Genomic DNA, 19,871 nt, shown 5'->3' with positions numbered 1-19,871 from the left:
CCATATCGCGTAGATCTCACTGTGAAAAGGCTTAAATGACTTTTTTAATTAAGTTTGATGATTGCGCTCAAACCAAATGTCCTAGAACCAAATTTCCAAATGTAACTACTAGACTGTGATAAAATACACTATTGGGTGAAGTTTGGTTGACTTCTGCGCAGCGGTTTGGGAGTTAACATCAAAAATACATTTCTTAGCCATATCGCATAGATCTCACTGTGAAAAGGCTTAAATGGCTTTTTTGACCTATGTTTGAGGATTGCGCTCAAAACAAATGTCCTAGAACCAAATTTCCACATGTAACTAGTAGATTGTGATACAATACACTATTGGGTGAAGTTTGGTTGACTTCTGCGCAGCGGTTTGGGAGTTAACATCAAAATTACATTTCTCGGCCATATCGCGTAGATCTCACTGTGAAAAGGCTTAAATGACTTTTTTAATTAAGTTTGATGATTGCGCTCAAACCAAATGTCCTAGAACTAAATTTCCAAATGTAACTACTAGATTGTGATACAATACACTATTGGGTGAAGTTTGGTTGACTTCTGCGAAGTGGTTTGGGATTTAACATCAAAATTACATTTCTCGGCCATATCGCGTAGATCTCACTGTGAAAAGGCTTAAATGACTTTTTTTAATTAAGTTTGAAGATTGCGCTCAAACCAAATGTCCTAGAACTAAATTTCCACATGTAACTACTAGATTGTGATACAATACAATATTGGGTGAAGTTTGGTTGACTTCTGCGCAGCGGTTTGGGAGTGAACATCAAAATTACATTTCTCGGCCATATCGCATAGATCTCACTGTGAAAAGGCTTAAAAGACTTTTTTTAATTAAGTTTGAAGATTGCGCTCAAACCAAATGTCCTAGAATTAAATTTCTAAATGTAACTACTAGATTGTGATAAAATACACTATTGGGTGAAGTTTGGTTGACTTCTGCGCAGCGGTTTGGGAGTTAACATCAAAATTACATTTCTCGGCAATATCGCATAGATCTCACTGTGAAAAGGCTGAAATGACTTTTTTAATTAAGTTTGATGATTGCGCTCAAACCAAATGTCCTAGAACGAAATTTCCAAATGTAACTACTAGATTGTGATAAAATACACTATTGGGTGAAGTTTGGTTGACTTCTGCGCAGCGGTTTGGGAGTTAACATCAAAATTACATTTCTCAGCCATATCGCATAAATCTCACTGTGAAAAGGCTTAAATGGCTTTTTTGACCTAAGTTTGATGATTGCGCTCAAACCAAATGTCCTAGAACTAAATTTCCAAATGTAACTACTAGATTGTGATAAAATACACTATTGGGTGAAGTTTGGTTGACTTCTGCGCAGCGGTTTGGGAGTTAACATCAAAATTACATTTCTCGGCCATATCGCATAGATCTCACTGTGAAAAGGCTTAAATGACTTTTTTAAATTAAGTTTGAAGATTGCGCTCAAACCAAATGTCCTAAAACTAAATTTCCATATGTAACTACTAGATTGTGATAAAATACACTATTGGGTGAAGTTTGGTTGACTTCTGCGCAGCGGTTTGGGAGTTAACATCAAAATTACATTTCTCGGCCATATCGCATAGATCTCACTGTGAAAAGGCTTAAATGGCTTTTTTGACCTAAGTTTGAGGATTGCGCTCAAATCAAATGTCCTAAAACCAAATTTCCATATGTAACTACTAGATTGTGATAAAATACACTATTGGGTGAAGTTTGGTTGACTTCTGCGCAGCGGTTTGGGAGTTAACATCAAAATTACATTTCTCGGCCATATCGCATAGATCTCACTGTGAAAAGGCTTAAATGGCTTTTTTGACCTAAGTTTGAGAATTGCGCTCAAACCAAATGTCCTAGAACGAAATTTCCAAATGTAACTACTAGATTGTGATACAATACACTATTGGGTGAAGTTTGGTTGACTTCTGCGCAGCGGTTTGGGAGTTAACATCAAAATTACATTTCTCGGCCATATCGCGTAGATCTCACTGTGAAAAGGCTTAAATGACTTTTTTTAATTAAGTTTGAAGATTGCGCTCAAACCAAATGTCCTAGAACTAAATTTCTAAATGTAACTACTAGATTGTGATAAAATACACTATTGGGTGAAGTTTGGTTGACTTCTGCGCAGCGGTTTGGGAGTTAACATCAAAATTACATTTCTCGGCCATATCGCATAGATCTCACTGTGAAAAGGCTTAAATGGCTTTTTTGACCTAAGTTTGAGGATTGCGCTCAAATCAAATGTCCTAGAACCAAATTTCCACATGTAACTACTAGATTGTGATACAATACACTATTGGGTGAAGTTTGGTTGACTTCTGCGCAGCGGTTTGGGAGTTAACATCAAAATTACATTTCTCGGCCATATCGCGTAGATCTCACTGTGAAAAGGCTTAAATGACTTTTTTTAATTAAGTTTGAAGATTGCGCTCAAACCAAATGTCCTAGAACTAAATTTCCAAATGTAACTACTAGAATATGATAAAATACACTATTGGGTGAAGTTTTGTTGATTTCTGCGCAGCGGTTTAGGAGTTAACATCAAAATTACATTTCTCGGCCATATTGCATAGATCTCACTGTGAAAAGGCTTAAATGGCTTTTTTGACCTAAGTTTGAGGATTGCGCTCAAATCAAATGTCCTAGAACCAAATTTCCACATGTAACTACTAGATTGTGATACAATACACTAATGGGTGAAGTTAGGTTGACTTCTGCGCAGCGGTTTGGGAGTGAACATCAAAATTACATTTCTCGGCCATATCGAATAGATCTCACTGTGAAAAGGCTTAAATGACTTTTTTTAACTAAGTTTGAGGATTGCGCTCAAACCAAATGTCCTAGAACCAAATTTCCAAATGTAACTACTAGGATATGATACAATACACTATTGGGTGAAGTTTGGTTGACTTCTGCGCAGCGGTTTGGGAGTTAACATCAAAATTACATTTCTCGGCCATATCGCGTAGATCTCACTGAGAAAAGGCTTAAATGACTTTTTTTTTAACTAAGTTTGAGTATTGCGCTCAAACCAAATGTCCTAGAACCAAATTTCCAAATGTAACTACTAGATTGTGATACAATACACTATTGGGTGAAGTTTGGTTGACTTCTGAGCAGCGGTTTGGGAGTTAACATCAAAATTACATTTCTCGGCCATATCGCGTAGATCTCACTGAGAAAAGGCTAAAATGACTTTTTTTAACTAAGTTTGAGAATTGCGCTCAAACCAAGTGTCCTAGAACCAAATTTCCAAATGTAACTACTAGATTATGATACAATACACTATTGGGTGAAGTTTGGTTGACTTCTGCGCAGCGGTTTGGGAGTTAACATCAAAATTACATTTCTCGGCAATATCGCATAGATCTCACTGTGAAAAGGCTGAAATGACTTTTTTAATTAAGTTTGATGATTGCGCTCAAACCAAATGTCCTAGAACGAAATTTCCAAATGTAACTACTAGATTGTGATAAAATACACTATTGGGTGAAGTTTGGTTGACTTCTGCGCAGCGGTTTGGGAGTTAACATCAAAATTACATTTCTCAGCCATATCGCATAAATCTCACTGTGAAAAGGCTTAAATGGCTTTTTTGACCTAAGTTTGATGATTGCGCTCAAACCAAATGTCCTAGAACTAAATTTCCAAATGTAACTACTAGATTGTGATAAAATACACTATTGGGTGAAGTTTGGTTGACTTCTGCGCAGCGGTTTGGGAGTTAACATCAAAATTACATTTCTCGGCCATATCGCATAGATCTCAATGTGAAAAGGCTTAAATGACTTTTTTAATTAAGTTTGATGATTGCGCTCAAACCAAATGTCCTAGAACTAAATTTCCAAATGTAACTACTAGATTGTGATAAAATACACTATTGGGTGAAGTTTGGTTGACTTCTGCGCAGCGGTTTGGGAGTTAACATCAAAATTACATTTCTCAGCCATATCGCATAGATCTCACTGTGAAAAGGCTTAAATGACTTTTTTTAATTAAGTTTGAAGATTGCGCTCAAACCAAATGTCCTAGAACTAAATTTCCAAATGTAACTACTAGAATATGATAAAATACACTATTGGGTGAAGTTTGGTTGATTTCTGCGCAGCGGTTTAGGAGTTAACATCAAAATTACATTTCTCGGCCATATTGCATAGATCTCACTGTGAAAAGGCTTAAATGGCTTTTTTGACCTAAGTTTGAGGATTGCGCTCAAATCAAATGTCCTAGAACCAAATTTCCACATGTAACTACTAGATTGTGATACAATACACTAATGGGTGAAGTTTGGTTGACTTCTGCGCAGCGGTTTGGGAGTGAACATCAAAATTACATTTCTCGGCCATATCGAATAGATCTCACTGTGAAAAGGCTTAAATGACTTTTTTTAATTAAGTTTGAAGATTGCGCTCAAACCAAATGTCCTAAAACTAAATTTCTAAATGTAACTACTAGATTGTGATAAAATACACTATTGGGTGAAGTTTGGTTGACTTCTGCACAGCGGTTTGGGAGTTAACATCAAAATTACATTTCTCGGCCATATCACATAGACCTCACTGTGAAAAGGCTTAAATGGCTTTTTTGACCTAAGTTTGAGAATTGCGCTCAAATCAAATGTCCTAGAACCAAATTTCTACATGTAACTACTAGATTGTGATACAATACACTATTGGGTGAAGTTTGGTTGACTTCTTCGCAGCGGTTTGGGAGTTAACATCAAAATTACGTTTCTCGGCCATATCGCGTAGATCTCACTGTGAAAAGGCTTAAATGACTTTTTTAATTAAGTTTGATGATTGCGCTCAAACCAAATGTCCTAAAACTAAATTTTCAAATGTAACTACTAGATTGTGATACAATACACTATTGGGTGCGGTTTGGGATTTAACATCAAAATTACATTTCTCGGCCATATCGCGTAGATCTCACTGTGAAAAGGCTTAAATGACTTTTTTAACTACGTTTAAGGATTGCGCTCAAACCAAATGTCCTAGAACCAAATTTCCAAATGTAACTAATAGATTGTGAGACAGTACACTATTGGGTGAAGTTTGGTTGACTTGTCTTGGGAAGGCCAGTTTACCTACCAGCAGCATGCAGTAATTTGCTGAGGCTATGAAAGAATAGGCTTGGGAAGGCCAGTCTACATACCAGGGGCAAGCAAGTAATTTGCTTGGGCTATGAAAGAATAGGCTTGGGATTTAAGAGAATTGGCTTTGGAAGGCCTGTCGACTTACCGAGGATAAGCAAGTAATTTGATGAAAGTAATTTAAGAAATTATTCTTTCAAGTAATGAAAGAATAGGCTTGGGAAGATCTGTCTACCTACCTGGGGCAAGCAAGTAATTTGCTGGGGCTATGAGAGATTAGGCTTGGGAAGGCCAGTCTACCTACCAGGTATAAGCAAGTAACTTGCTGGGGCTATCAGAGAATTGGCTTGGGATATTATAGAATTGGCTCGGGAAGGCCAGTCGCCTTACCGAGGATAAGCAAGTAATTTGCTGGTGCTATGAGAGAAAAGGCTTGGGAAGGCCTGTCTACAAACCAGGGGCAAGCAAGTAATTTGCTGGGGCTATGAAAGAATAGGCTTGGGAAGGCCTGTCTACAAACCAGGGGCAAGCAAGTAATTTGCTGGGGCTATGAAAGAATAGGCTTGGGTAGACTGCTTGGGAAGGCCAGTCTACCTACCAGGTATAAGCAAGTAATTTGCTGGGGCTGTTACAGAATAGGCTTGTGAAGGCCTGTACACCTCCCAGGGGCCAGCGAGTAATGGTCATGGGCTATGAGAGAATTGGCTTGGGATATAAGAGAATTGGCTCGGGAAGGCCAGTCAACCTACCGAGGATAAGCAATTAATTTGCTGGGGCTATGAGAGAATAGTCATGGGAAGGCATGTTTACCTACCAAGGGAAAGTAAGTCATGGGCTGTGGCGATGAGAGAACAGGCTTGGGAAGGCCAGTCTACCTACCAGGGGAGAGCAAGTAATTTGCTGGGGCTATGAAAGAATAGGCTGGGAAGGCCAGTCTAACTTCCAGGGGCAAGCAAGTAATTTGCTTGGGCTATGAGAGAAAAGGCTTGGGAAGGCCTTCCTACCTGCCAGGGGCAAGCAAGTAATGGTCATGGGCTATGAGTGAATTAGCTTGGGATATAAGAGAATTGGCTCGGGAAGGCCAGTTGACTTACCGAGGATAAGGAAGTAATTTTCTGGGGCTATGAGAGAATAGGCTTGGGAAGGCCAGTTTACCTACCGGGGGCATGCAAGTAATTTGCTGGGGTTATGAGAGAATAGGCTTGGGAAGATATGTCTACCTACCGGGTATCAGCAAGTAATTTGCTAGGGCTATGAGAGAACAGGCTTGGGAAGGCCAGTCTACATACCAGGGGCAAGCAAGTAATTTCCTGGGTCTATGAAAGAATAGGCTTGGGAAGGCAAGTCTGCCTACCAGGAGCAAGAAAGTAATTTGCTGGTGCTATGAGAGAAAAGGCTTGGGAAGGCCTGTTTACCTACCAGGGGCAAGCAAGTAATGTGCTGGGGCAATTAGAGAATTGGCTTGGGATATAAGAGAATTGTTTCGATAAGGCCAGTCGACCTACCAGGTATAAGCAAGTAATTTGCTGGGGCTATGAAAGAATAGGCTTGGGAAAGCCTGTCTACCTACCAGGGGCAAGCAAGTAATGTGCAGGGGCTATTAGAGAATTGGCTTGGGAAGGCCTGTCTACCTACCAGGGGCAAGCAAGTAATTTGCTGGGGCTATTACAGAATAGGCTTGGGAAGGCCTGTCTACCTACCAGGGAGAAATAAGTCATGGGCTGAGGCAATGAGAGAATAGGCTTGGGAAGGCCTATCTCCCTACCAGGGGCAAGCAAGTAATTTGCTGGGACTATTACAGAATAGGCTTGGGAAAGCCTGTCTACCTACCAGGGGCAAGCAAGTAATGTGCAGGGGCTATAAGAGAATTGGCTTGGGAAGGCCTACGTACCTACCAGGGGCAAGCAAATAATGTGCTGGGGCTATTCGAGAATTGGCTTGGGCTTTCAGAGAATTGGTTTGGGAAGGCTTGTCTACCTACCAGGGGCAAGCAAGTAATTTGCTGGGACTATTACAGAATAGGCTTGGGAAGGACTGTCTAGCTACCAGGGAGAAATAAGTCATGGGCTGAGGATATTCGAGAATTGGCTTGGGCTATAAGAGAATTGGTTTGGGAGGGCTTGTATACCTACCAGGGGCAAGCAAGTAATTTGCTGGGACTATTACAGAATAGGCTTGGGAAGGCCTGTCTACCTACCAGAGACAAGCAAGTAATTTGCTGGGACTATTACAGAATAGGCTTGGGAAGCCCTGTCTACCTACCAGGGGCAAGCAAGTAATTTGCTGGGGCTATTACAGAATAGGCTTGGGAAGGCCTGTCTGCTGACCAGGGAGAAATAAGTCATGGGCTGAGGCGATGAGAGAATAGGCTTGGGAAGGCCTATCTACCTACCATGGGCAAGCAAGTAATTTGCTGGGACTATGACAGAATAGGCTTGGGAATTCCTGTCTGCCGACCAGGGGCAAGCAAGTAATGTGCAGGGGCTATTAGAGAATTGGCTTGGGAAGGCCTGTCTACCTACCAGGGGCAAGCAAGTAATTTGCTGGTGCTATTACAGAATAGGCTTGGGAAGGCCAGTCTCCTTACCAGGGGCAAGCAAGTAATTTGCTGGGACTATTACAGAATAGGCTTGGGAAGGCCTGTCTACCTACCAGAGACAAGCAAGTAATGTGATGGGACTATTACAGAATAGGCTTGGGAAGGCCTGTCTACCTACCAGGGGCAAGCAAGTAATTTGCTGGGACTATTAGAGAATAGGCTTGGGAAGGCCTGTCTACCTACCAGGGGCAAGCAAGTAATTTGCTGGGACTATTAGAGAATAGGCTTGGGAAGGCCTGTCTACCTACCAGGGGCAAGTAAGTAATGTGCAGGGGCTATTAGAGAATAGGCTTGGGATATAAGAGAATTGGCTCGGGAAGACCAGTCGACCTACCAGGGAGAAGTAAGTCATGGGCTGAGGCAATGAGAGAATAGGCTTGGGAAGGGCAGTCTACCTACCAGGGACAAGCAAGTAATTTGCTGGGACTATTACAGAATAGGCTTGGGAAGGCCTGTCTACCTACCAGGGGCAAGCAAGTAATGTGCAGGGGCTATTAGAGAATATGCTTGGGATATAAGAGAATTGGCTCGGGAAGACCAGTCGACCTACCAGGGAGAAGTAAGTCATGGGCTGAGGCAATGAGAGAATAGGCTTGGGAAGGCCTATCTACCTACCATGGGCAAGCAAGTAATTTGCTGGGACTATGACAGAATAGGCTTGGGAATTCCTGTCTGCCGAACAGGGGCAAGCAAGTAATGTGCAGGGGCTATGAGAGAATTGGCTTGGGAAGGCCTGTCTACCTACCAGGGGCAAGCAAGTAATTTGCTGGGGCTATTACAGAATAGGCTTGGGAAGGCCAGTCTACCCACCATGGAGAAGCAAGTAATTTGCTGGGACTATTAAAGAATAGGCTTGGGAAGGCCTGTCTACCTACCAGGGAGAAATAAGTCATGGGCTGAGGCGATGAGAGAATTGGCTTGGGAAGGCCTGTCTACCTACCAGGGGCAAGCAAGTAATTTGCTGGTGCTATTACAGAATAGGCATGGGAAGGCCTGTCTACCTACCAGGGACAAGCAAGTAATTTGCTGGGACTATTACAGAATAGGCTTGGGAAGGCCTGTCTACCTACCAGGGGCAAGCAAGTAATTTGCTGGGGCTATTACAGAATAGGCTTGGGAAGGCATGTCTACCTACCAGCGGCAAGCAAGTAATTTGCTAGGACTATTACAGAATAGGCTTGGGAAGGCCTGTCTACCTACCAGAGGCAAGCAAGTAATGTGCAGGGGGTATTACAGAATTGGCTTGGGATATAAGAGATTGGCTCGGGAAAGCCTGTCTACCTACCAGGGGCAAGCAAGTAATGTGCAGGGACTATAAGAGAATTGGCTTGGGAAGGCCTGTCTACCTACCAGGGGCAAGCAAGTAATTTGCTGGGGCTATTACAGAATAGGCTTAGGAAGGCCTTTCTACTTACCAGGGGCAAGCAAGTAATGTGTGGGGGCTATGAGAGAAAAGGCTTGGGAAGGCCTGTCTACAAACCAGGGGCAAGCAAGTGATTTCCTGGGGCTATTAAAGAATAGGCTTGGGAAGGCCAGTCGACCTACCAGGTATAAGCAAGTAATTTGCTGGGGCTATGAAAGAATAGGCTTGGGAAGGCCAGTCTACCTACCAGGTATAAGCAAGTGATTTGCTGGGGCTGTTACAGAATAGGCTTGCAAAGGCCTGTACACCTCCCAGGGGCAAGCAAGTAATGGTCATGGGCTATGAGAGAATTGGCTTGGGATATAAGAGAATTGGCTCGGGAAGGCCAGTCAAACTACCAAGGATAAGAAAGTAATTTGCTGGGGCTATGAGAGAATAGGCATGGGAAGGCATGTTTACCTGCCAGGGGCAAGCAAGTAATGTGCAGGGGCTATGAGAGAAAAGGCTTGGGAAGGCCTGTGTACCTACCAGGGGCAAGCAAGTAATTTGCTGGGGCTATTACAGAATAGGCTTGGGAATGTCTTTCTACCTACCAGGGGCAAGCAAATAAATTGCTGGGGCTATTACAGAATAGGCTTGGGAAGGCATGTCTAACTACCAGCAGCAACCAAGTAATGTGCTGGGGCTATTCGAGAATTGGCTTAGGCTATAAGAGAATTGGTTTGGGAAGGCTTGTCTACCTACCAGGGGCAAGCAAGTAATTTGCTGGGACTATTACAGAATAGGCTTGGGAAGGCCTGTCTACCTACCAGAGACAAGCAAGTAATTTGCTGGGACTATTACAGAATAGGCTTGGGAAGGCCTGTCTACCTACCAGGGGCAAGCAAGTAATTTGCTGGGGCTATTACAGAATAGGTTTGGGAAGGCCTGTCTACCTACCAGAGACAAGCAAGTAATTTGCTGGGACTATTACAGAATAGGCTTGGGAAGGCCTGTCTACATACCAGGGGTAAGCAAGTAATTTGCTGGGACTATGACAGAATAGGCTTGGGAAGGCCTGTCTACATACCAGGGGTAAGCAAGTAATTTGCTGGGACTATGACAGAATAGGCTTGGGAAGGCCTGTCTACCTACCAGGGGCAAGCAAGTAATGTGCTGGGACTATGACAGAATAGGCTTGGGAAGGCCTTTCTACCTACCAGGGGCAAGCAAGTAATGTGCTGGGGCTATTCGAGAATTGGCTTGGGCTATAAGAGAATTGGTTTGGGAAGGACTGTCTACCTACCAGGGGCAAGCAAGTAATTTGCTGGGACTATGACAGAATAGGCTTGGGAAGGCCTGTCTACCTACCAGGGGCAAGCAAGTAATTTGCTGGGGCTATGAGAGAAAAGGCTTGGGAAGGCCTGTCTACCTACCAGGGGCAAGCAAGTAATTTGCTGGGGCTATGAGAGAAAAGGCTTGGGAAGGCCTGTCTACCTACCAGGGGCAAGCAAGTAATGTGCTGGGGCTATTACAGAATAGGCTTGGGAAGGCCTGTCTACCTACCAGGGGCAAGCAAGTAATTTGCAGCGGCTATTACAGAATAGGCTTGGGAAGGCCTGTCTACCTACCAGGGAGAAATAAGTCATGGGCTGAGGCGATGAGAGAATAGGCTTGGGAAGGCCTATCTACCTACCAGGGGCAAGCAAGTAATTTGCTGGGACTTTTACAGAATAGGCTTGGGAAGGCCTGTCTACCTACCAGGGGCAAGCAAGTAATGTGCTGGGGCTATTCGAGAATTGGCTTAGGCTATAAGAGAATTGGTTTGGGAAGGCTTGTCTACCTACCAGGGGCAAGCAAGTAATTTGCTGGGACTATTACAGAATAGGCTTGGGAAGGCCTGTCTACCTACCAGAGACAAGCAAGTAATTTGCTGGGACTATTACAGAATAGGCTTGGGAAGGCCTGTCTACCTACCAGGGGCAAGCAAGTAATTTGCTGGGGCTATTACAGAATAGGTTTGGGAAGGCCTGTCTACCTACCAGAGACAAGCAAGTAATTTGCTGGGACTATTACAGAATAGGCTTGGGAAGGCCTGTCTACATACCAGGGGTAAGCAAGTAATTTGCTGGGACTATGACAGAATAGGCTTGGGAAGGCCTGTCTACATACCAGGGGTAAGCAAGTAATTTGCTGGGACTATGACAGAATAGGCTTGGGAAGGCCTGTCTACCTACCAGGGGCAAGCAAGTAATGTGCAGGGGCTATTAGAGAATTGCTTTGGGATATAAGATAATTGGCTCGGGAAGACCAGTCGACCTACCAGGGAGAAGTAAGTCATGGGCTGAGGCAATGAGAGAATAGGCTTGGGAAGGCCTATCTACCTACCAGGGGCAAGCAAGTAATTTGCTGGGACTATTAGAGAATAGGCTTGGGAAGGCCTGTCTACCTACCAGGGGCAAGCAAGTAATTTGCTGGGACTATTAGAGAATAGGCTTGGGAAGGCCTGTCTACCTACCAGGGGCAAGTAAGTAATGTGCAGGGGCTATTAGAGAATAGGCTTGGGATATAAGAGAATTGGCTCGGGAAGACCAGTCGACCTACCAGGGAGAAGTAAGTCATGGGCTGAGGCAATGAGAGAATAGGCTTGGGAAGGCCTATCTACCTACCAGGGGCAAGCAAGTAATTTGCTGGGACTATTACAGAATAGGCTTGGGAAGGCCTGTCTACCTACCAGGGGCAAGCAAGTAATGTGCAGAGGCTATTAGAGAATATGCTTGGGATATAAGAGAATTGGCTCGGGAAGACCAGTCGACCTACCAGGGAGAAGTAAGTCATGGGCTGGGACTATGACAGAATAGGCTTGGGAAGGCCTGTCTACCTACTAGGGGCAAGCAAGTAATTTGCTGGGGCTATTACAGAATAGGCTTGGGAAGGCCTGTCTACCTACCAGGGGCAAGCAAGTAATGTGCAGGGGCTATTACAGAATAGGCTTGGGAAGGCCTGTCTACCTACCAGGGGCAAGCAAGTAATGTGCAGGGGCTATTAGAGAATATGCTTGGGATATAAGAGAATTGGTTCGGGAAGACCATTCGACCTACCAGGGAGAAGTAAGTCATGGGCTGGGACTATGACAGAATAGGCTTGGGAAGGCCTGTCTACCTACCAGGGGCACGCAAGTAATTTGCTGGGGCTATTACAGAATAGGCTTGGGAAGGCCTGTCTACCTACCAGGGAGAAATAAGTCATGGGCTGAGGCAATGAGAGAATAGGCTTGGGAAGGCCTATCTCCCTACCAGGGGCAAGCAAGTAATTTGCTGGGACTATTACAGAATAGGCTTGGGAAAGCCTGTCTACCTACAAGGGGCAAGCAAGTAATGTGCAGGGGCTATAAGAGAATTGGCTTGGGAAGGCCTACGTACCTACCAGGGGCAAGCAAATAATGTGCTGGGGCTATTCGAGAATTGGCTTGGGCTTTCAGAGAATTGGTTTGGGAAGGCTTGTCTACCTACCAGGGGCAAGCAAGTAATTTGCTGGGACTATTACAGAATAGGCTTGGGAAGGCCTGTCTACCTACCAGGGTCAAGCAAGTAATTTGCTGGGGCTATTAGAGAATAGGCTTGGGAAGGCCTGTCTAGCTACCAGGGAGAAATAAGTCATGGGCTGAGGATATTCGAGAATTGGCTTGGGCTATAAGAGAATTGGTTTGGGAGGGCTTGTATACCTACCAGGGGCAAGCAAGTAATTTGCTGGGACTATTACAGAATAGGCTTGGGAAGGCCTGTCTACCTACCAGAGACAAGCAAGTAATTTGCTGGGACTATTACAGAATAGGCTTGGGAAGCCCTGTCTACCTACCAGGGGCAAGCAAGTAATTTGCTGGGGCTATTACAGAATAGGCTAGGGAAGGCCTGTCTGCCGACCAGGGAGAAATAAGTCATGGGCTGAGGCGATGAGAGAATAGGCTTGGGAAGGCCTATCTACCTACCATGGGCAAGCAAGTAATTTGCTGGGACTATGACAGAATAGGCTTGGGAATTCCTGTCTGCCGAACAGGGGCAAACAAGTAATGTGCAGGGGCTATTAGAGAATTGGCTTGGGAAGGCCTACCTACCTACCAGGGGCAAGCAAATAATGTGCTGGGGCTATTCGAGAATTGGCTTGGGCTATAAGAGAATTGGTTTGGGAAGGCCTGTCTACCTACCAGGGGCAAACAAGTAATTTGCTGGGACTATTACAGAATAGGCTTGGGAAGGCCTGTCTAGCTACCAGGGAGAAATAAGTCATGGGCTGAGGCGATGAGAGATTAGGCTTGGGAAGGGCAGTCTACCTAACAGGAGCAAGTAAGTAATTTGCAGGGGCTATGAGAGAATTGTCTTGGGAAGGCCTGTGTACCTACCAGGGGCAAGCAAGTAATTTGCTGGGGCTATTACAGAATAGGCTTGGGAATGTCTTTCTACCTACCAGGGGCAAGCAAATAAATTGCTGGGGCTATTACAGAATAGGCTTGGGAAGGCATGTCTAACTACCAGCAGCAACCAAGTAATGTGCTGGGGCTATTCGAGAATTGGCTTAGGCTATAAGAGAATTGGTTTGGGAAGGCTTGTCTACCTACCAGGGGCAAGCAAGTAATTTGCTGGGACTATTACAGAATAGGCTTGGGAAGGCCTGTCTACCTACCAGAGACAAGCAAGTAATTTGCTGGGACTATTACAGAATAGGCTTGGGAAGGCCTGTCTACCTACCAGGGGCAAGCAAGTAATTTGCTGGGGCTATTACAGAATAGGTTTGGGAAGGCCTGTCTACCTACCAGAGACAAGCAAGTAATTTGCTGGGACTATTACAGAATAGGCTTGGGAAGGCCTGTCTACATACCAGGGGTAAGCAAGTAATTTGCTGGGACTATGACAGAATAGGCTTGGGAAGGCCTGTCTACATACCAGGGGTAAGCAAGTAATTTGCTGGGACTATGACAGAATAGGCTTGGGAAGGCCTGTCTACCTACCAGGGGCAAGCAAGTAATGTGCTGGGACTATGACAGAATAGGCTTGGGAAGGCCTTTCTACCTACCAGGGGCAAGCAAGTAATGTGCTGGGGCTATTCGAGAATTGGCTTGGGCTATAAGAGAATTGGTTTGGGAAGGACTGTCTACCTACCAGGGGCAAGCAAGTAATTTGCTGGGACTATGACAGAATAGGCTTGGGAAGGCCTGTCTACCTACCAGGGGCAAGCAAGTAATTTGCTGGGGCTATGAGAGAAAAGGCTTGGGAAGGCCTGTCTACCTACCAGGGGCAAGCAAGTAATTTGCTGGGGCTATGAGAGAAAAGGCTTGGGAAGGCCTGTCTACCTACCAGGGGCAAGCAAGTAATGTGCTGGGGCTATTACAGAATAGGCTTGGGAAGGCCTGTCTACCTACCAGGGGCAAGCAAGTAATTTGCAGCGGCTATTACAGAATAGGCTTGGGAAGGCCTGTCTACCTACCAGGGAGAAATAAGTCATGGGCTGAGGCGATGAGAGAATAGGCTTGGGAAGGCCTATCTACCTACCAGGGGCAAGCAAGTAATTTGCTGGGACTTTTACAGAATAGGCTTGGGAAGGCCTGTCTACCTACCAGGGGCAAGCAAGTAATGTGCTGGGGCTATTCGAGAATTGGCTTAGGCTATAAGAGAATTGGTTTGGGAAGGCTTGTCTACCTACCAGGGGCAAGCAAGTAATTTGCTGGGACTATTACAGAATAGGCTTGGGAAGGCCTGTCTACCTACCAGAGACAAGCAAGTAATTTGCTGGGACTATTACAGAATAGGCTTGGGAAGGCCTGTCTACCTACCAGGGGCAAGCAAGTAATTTGCTGGGGCTATTACAGAATAGGTTTGGGAAGGCCTGTCTACCTACCAGAGACAAGCAAGTAATTTGCTGGGACTATTACAGAATAGGCTTGGGAAGGCCTGTCTACATACCAGGGGTAAGCAAGTAATTTGCTGGGACTATGACAGAATAGGCTTGGGAAGGCCTGTCTACATACCAGGGGTAAGCAAGTAATTTGCTGGGACTATGACAGAATAGGCTTGGGAAGGCCTGTCTACCTACCAGGGGCAAGCAAGTAATGTGCAGGGGCTATTAGAGAATTGCTTTGGGATATAAGATAATTGGCTCGGGAAGACCAGTCGACCTACCAGGGAGAAGTAAGTCATGGGCTGAGGCAATGAGAGAATAGGCTTGGGAAGGCCTATCTACCTACCAGGGGCAAGCAAGTAATTTGCTGGGACTATTAGAGAATAGGCTTGGGAAGGCCTGTCTACCTACCAGGGGCAAGCAAGTAATTTGCTGGGACTATTAGAGAATAGGCTTGGGAAGGCCTGTCTACCTACCAGGGGCAAGTAAGTAATGTGCAGGGGCTATTAGAGAATAGGCTTGGGATATAAGAGAATTGGCTCGGGAAGACCAGTCGACCTACCAGGGAGAAGTAAGTCATGGGCTGAGGCAATGAGAGAATAGGCTTGGGAAGGCCTATCTACCTACCAGGGGCAAGCAAGTAATTTGCTGGGACTATTACAGAATAGGCTTGGGAAGGCCTGTCTACCTACCAGGGGCAAGCAAGTAATGTGCAGAGGCTATTAGAGAATATGCTTGGGATATAAGAGAATTGGCTCGGGAAGACCAGTCGACCTACCAGGGAGAAGTAAGTCATGGGCTGGGACTATGACAGAATAGGCTTGGGAAGGCCTGTCTACCTACTAGGGGCAAGCAAGTAATTTGCTGGGGCTATTACAGAATAGGCTTGGGAAGGCCTGTCTACCTACCAGGGGCAAGCAAGTAATGTGCAGGGGCTATTACAGAATAGGCTTGGGAAGGCCTGTCTACCTACCAGGGGCAAGCAAGTAATGTGCAGGGGCTATTAGAGAATATGCTTGGGATATAAGAGAATTGGTTCGGGAAGACCATTCGACCTACCAGGGAGAAGTAAGTCATGGGCTGGGACTATGACAGAATAGGCTTGGGAAGGCCTGTCTACCTACCAGGGGCACGCAAGTAATTTGCTGGGGCTATTACAGAATAGGCTTGGGAAGGCCTGTCTACCTACCAGGGAGAAATAAGTCATGGGCTGAGGCAATGAGAGAATAGGCTTGGGAAGGCCTATCTCCCTACCAGGGGCAAGCAAGTAATTTGCTGGGACTATTACAGAATAGGCTTGGGAAAGCCTGTCTACCTACAAGGGGCAAGCAAGTAATGTGCAGGGGCTATAAGAGAATTGGCTTGGGAAGGCCTACGTACCTACCAGGGGCAAGCAAATAATGTGCTGGGGCTATTCGAGAATTGGCTTGGGCTTTCAGAGAATTGGTTTGGGAAGGCTTGTCTACCTACCAGGGGCAAGCAAGTAATTTGCTGGGACTATTACAGAATAGGCTTGGGAAGGCCTGTCTACCTACCAGGGTCAAGCAAGTAATTTGCTGGGGCTATTAGAGAATAGGCTTGGGAAGGCCTGTCTAGCTACCAGGGAGAAATAAGTCATGGGCTGAGGATATTCGAGAATTGGCTTGGGCTATAAGAGAATTGGTTTGGGAGGGCTTGTATACCTACCAGGGGCAAGCAAGTAATTTGCTGGGACTATTACAGAATAGGCTTGGGAAGGCCTGTCTACCTACCAGAGACAAGCAAGTAATTTGCTGGGACTATTACAGAATAGGCTTGGGAAGCCCTGTCTACCTACCAGGGGCAAGCAAGTAATTTGCTGGGGCTATTACAGAATAGGCTAGGGAAGGCCTGTCTGCCGACCAGGGAGAAATAAGTCATGGGCTGAGGCGATGAGAGAATAGGCTTGGGAAGGCCTATCTACCTACCATGGGCAAGCAAGTAATTTGCTGGGACTATGACAGAATAGGCTTGGGAATTCCTGTCTGCCGAACAGGGGCAAACAAGTAATGTGCAGGGGCTATTAGAGAATTGGCTTGGGCTATAAGAGAATTGGTTTGGGAAGGCCTGTCTACCTACCAGGGGCAAACAAGTAATTTGCTGGGACTATTACAGAATAGGCTTGGGAAGGCCTGTCTAGCTACCAGGGAGAAATAAGTCATGGGCTGAGGCGATGAGAGATTAGGCTTGGGAAGGGCAGTCTACCTAACAGGAGCAAGTAAGTAATTTGCAGGGGCTATGAGAGAATTGTCTTGGGAAGGCCTGTCTACCTACCAGGGGCAAGCAAGTAATTTGCTGGGGCTATTACAGAATAGGCTTGGGAAGGCCTGTCTACCTACCAGGGAGAAATAAGTCATGGGCTGAGGCAATGAGAGAATAGGCTTGGGAAGGCCTATCTCCCTACCAGGGGCAAGCAAGTAATGTGCAGGGGCTATTAGAGATTTGGCTTGGGAAGCCCTGTCTAGCTACCAGGGAGAAATAAGTCATGGGCTGAGGATATTCGAGAATTGGCTTGGGCTATAAGAGAATTGGTTTGGGAAGGCTTGTATACCTACCAGGGGCAAGCAAGTAATTTGCTGGGACTATTACAGAATAGGCTTGGGAAGGCCTGTCTACCTACCAGAGACAAGCAAGTAATTTGCTGGGACTATTACAGAATAGGCTTGGGAAGGCCTGTCTACCTACCAGAGACAAGCAAGTAATTTGCTGGGACTATTACAGAATAGGCTTGGGAAGGCCTGTCTAGCTACCAGGGAGAAATAAGTCATGGGCTGAGGATATTCGAGAATTGGCTTGGGCTATAAGAGAATTGGTTTGGGAAGGCTTGTATACCTACCAGGGGCAAGCAAGTAATTTGCTGGGACTATTACAGAATAGGCTTGGGAAGGCCTGTCTACCTACCAGAGACAAGCAAGTAATTTGCTGGGACTATTACAGAATAGGCTTGGGAAGGCCTGTCTACCTACCAGGGGCAAGCAAGTAATTTGATGGGGCTATTACAGAATAGGCTTGGGATGGCCTGTCTGCCGACCAGGGGCAAGCAAGTAATTTGCTGGGGCTATGAGAGAAAAGGTTTGGGAAGGCCTGTCTAGCTACCAGGGAGAAATAAGTCATGGGCTGAGGCGATGAGAGATTAGGCTTGGGAAGGGCAGTCTAGCTACCAGGGAGAAATAAGTCATGGGCTGAGGCGATGAGAGATTAGGCTTGGGAAGGGCAGTCTACCTAACAGGAGCAAGTAAGTAATTTGCAGGGGCTATGAGAGAATTGTCTTGGGAAGGCCTGTCTACCTACCAGGGGCAAGCAAGTAATTTGCTGGGGCTATTACAGAATAGGCTTGGGAAGGCCTGTCTACCTACCAGGGAGAAATAAGTCATGGGCTGAGGCAATGAGAGAATAGGCTTGGGAAGGCCTATCTCCCTACCAGGGGCAAGCAAGTAATGTGCAGGGGCTATTAGAGAATTGGCTTGGGAAGGCCTGTCTAGCTACCAGGGAGAAATAAGTCATGGGCTGAGGATATTCGAGAATTGGCTTGGGCTATAAGAGAATTGGTTTGGGAAGGCTTGTATACCTACCAGGGGCAAGCAAGTAATTTGCTGGGACTATTACAGAATAGGCTTGGGAAGGCCTGTCTACCTACCAGAGACAAGCAAGTAATTTGCTGGGACTATTACAGAATAGGCTTGGGAAGGCCTGTCTACCTACCAGAGACAAGCAAGTAATTTGCTGGGACTATTACAGAATAGGCTTGGGAAGGCCTGTCTAGCTACCAGGGAGAAATAAGTCATGGGCTGAGGATATTCGAGAATTGGCTTGGGCTATAAGAGAATTGGTTTGGGAAGGCTTGTATACCTACCAGGGACAAGCAAGTAATTTGCTGGGACTATTACAGAATAGGCTTGGGAAGGCCTGTCTACCTACCAGAGACAAGCAAGTAATTTGCTGGGACTATTACAGAATAGGCTTGGGAAGGCCTGTCTACCTACCAGGGGCAAGCAAGTAATTTGATGGGGCTATTACAGAATAGGCTTGGGATGGCCTGTCTGCCGACCAGGGGCAAGCAAGTAATTTGCTGGGGCTATGAGAGAAAAGGTTTGGGAAGGCCTGTCTAGCTACCAGGGAGAAATAAGTCATGGGCTGAGGCGATGAGAGAATAGGCTTGGGAAGGCCTATCTACCTACCATGGGCAAGCAAGTAATTTGCTGGGACTATGACAGAATAGGCTTGGGAATTCCTGTCTGCCGACCAGGGGCAAGCAAGTAATGTGCAGGGGCTATTAGAGAATTGGCTTGGGAAGGCCTACCTACCTACCAGGGGCAAGCAAATAATGTGCTGGGGCTATTCGAGAATTGGCTTGGGCTATAAGAGAATTGGTTTGGGAAGGCCTGTCTACCTACCAGGGGCAAGCAAGTAATTTGCTGGGACTATTACAGAATAGGCTTGGGAAGGCCTGTCTACCTACCAGGGGCAAGCAAGAAATGTGCAGGGGCTATTAGAGCATTGGCTTGGTATTTAAGATAATTGGTTCGGGAAGGCCAGTCGACATACCAGGGAGAAGTAAGTCATGGGCTGAGGCAATGAGAGAATAGGCTTTGGAAGGCCTGTCTACCTACCAGAGGCAAGCAAGTAATTTGCTGGGGCTATTATAGAATAGGCATGGGAAGGCCAGTCTACCTACCAGGGACAAGCAAGTAATTTGCAGCGGCTATTACAGAATAGGCTTGGGAAGGCCAGTCTACCTACCAGGGACAAGCAAGTAATTTGCTGGGACTATTACAGAATAGGCTTGGGAAAGCCTGTCTACCTACCAGGGGCAAGCAAGTAATTTGCTGGGACTTTTACAGAAAAGGCTTGGGAAAGCCTGTCTACCTACCAGGGGCAAGCAAGTAATTTGCAGCGGCTATTACAGAATAGGCTTGG

This window comes from Corythoichthys intestinalis, chromosome 18 (genome assembly GCF_030265065.1).
Source record: "Corythoichthys intestinalis isolate RoL2023-P3 chromosome 18, ASM3026506v1, whole genome shotgun sequence".
Lineage (NCBI taxonomy): Eukaryota > Metazoa > Chordata > Actinopteri > Syngnathiformes > Syngnathidae > Corythoichthys > Corythoichthys intestinalis.
This window is presented reverse-complemented; position numbering follows the sequence as displayed.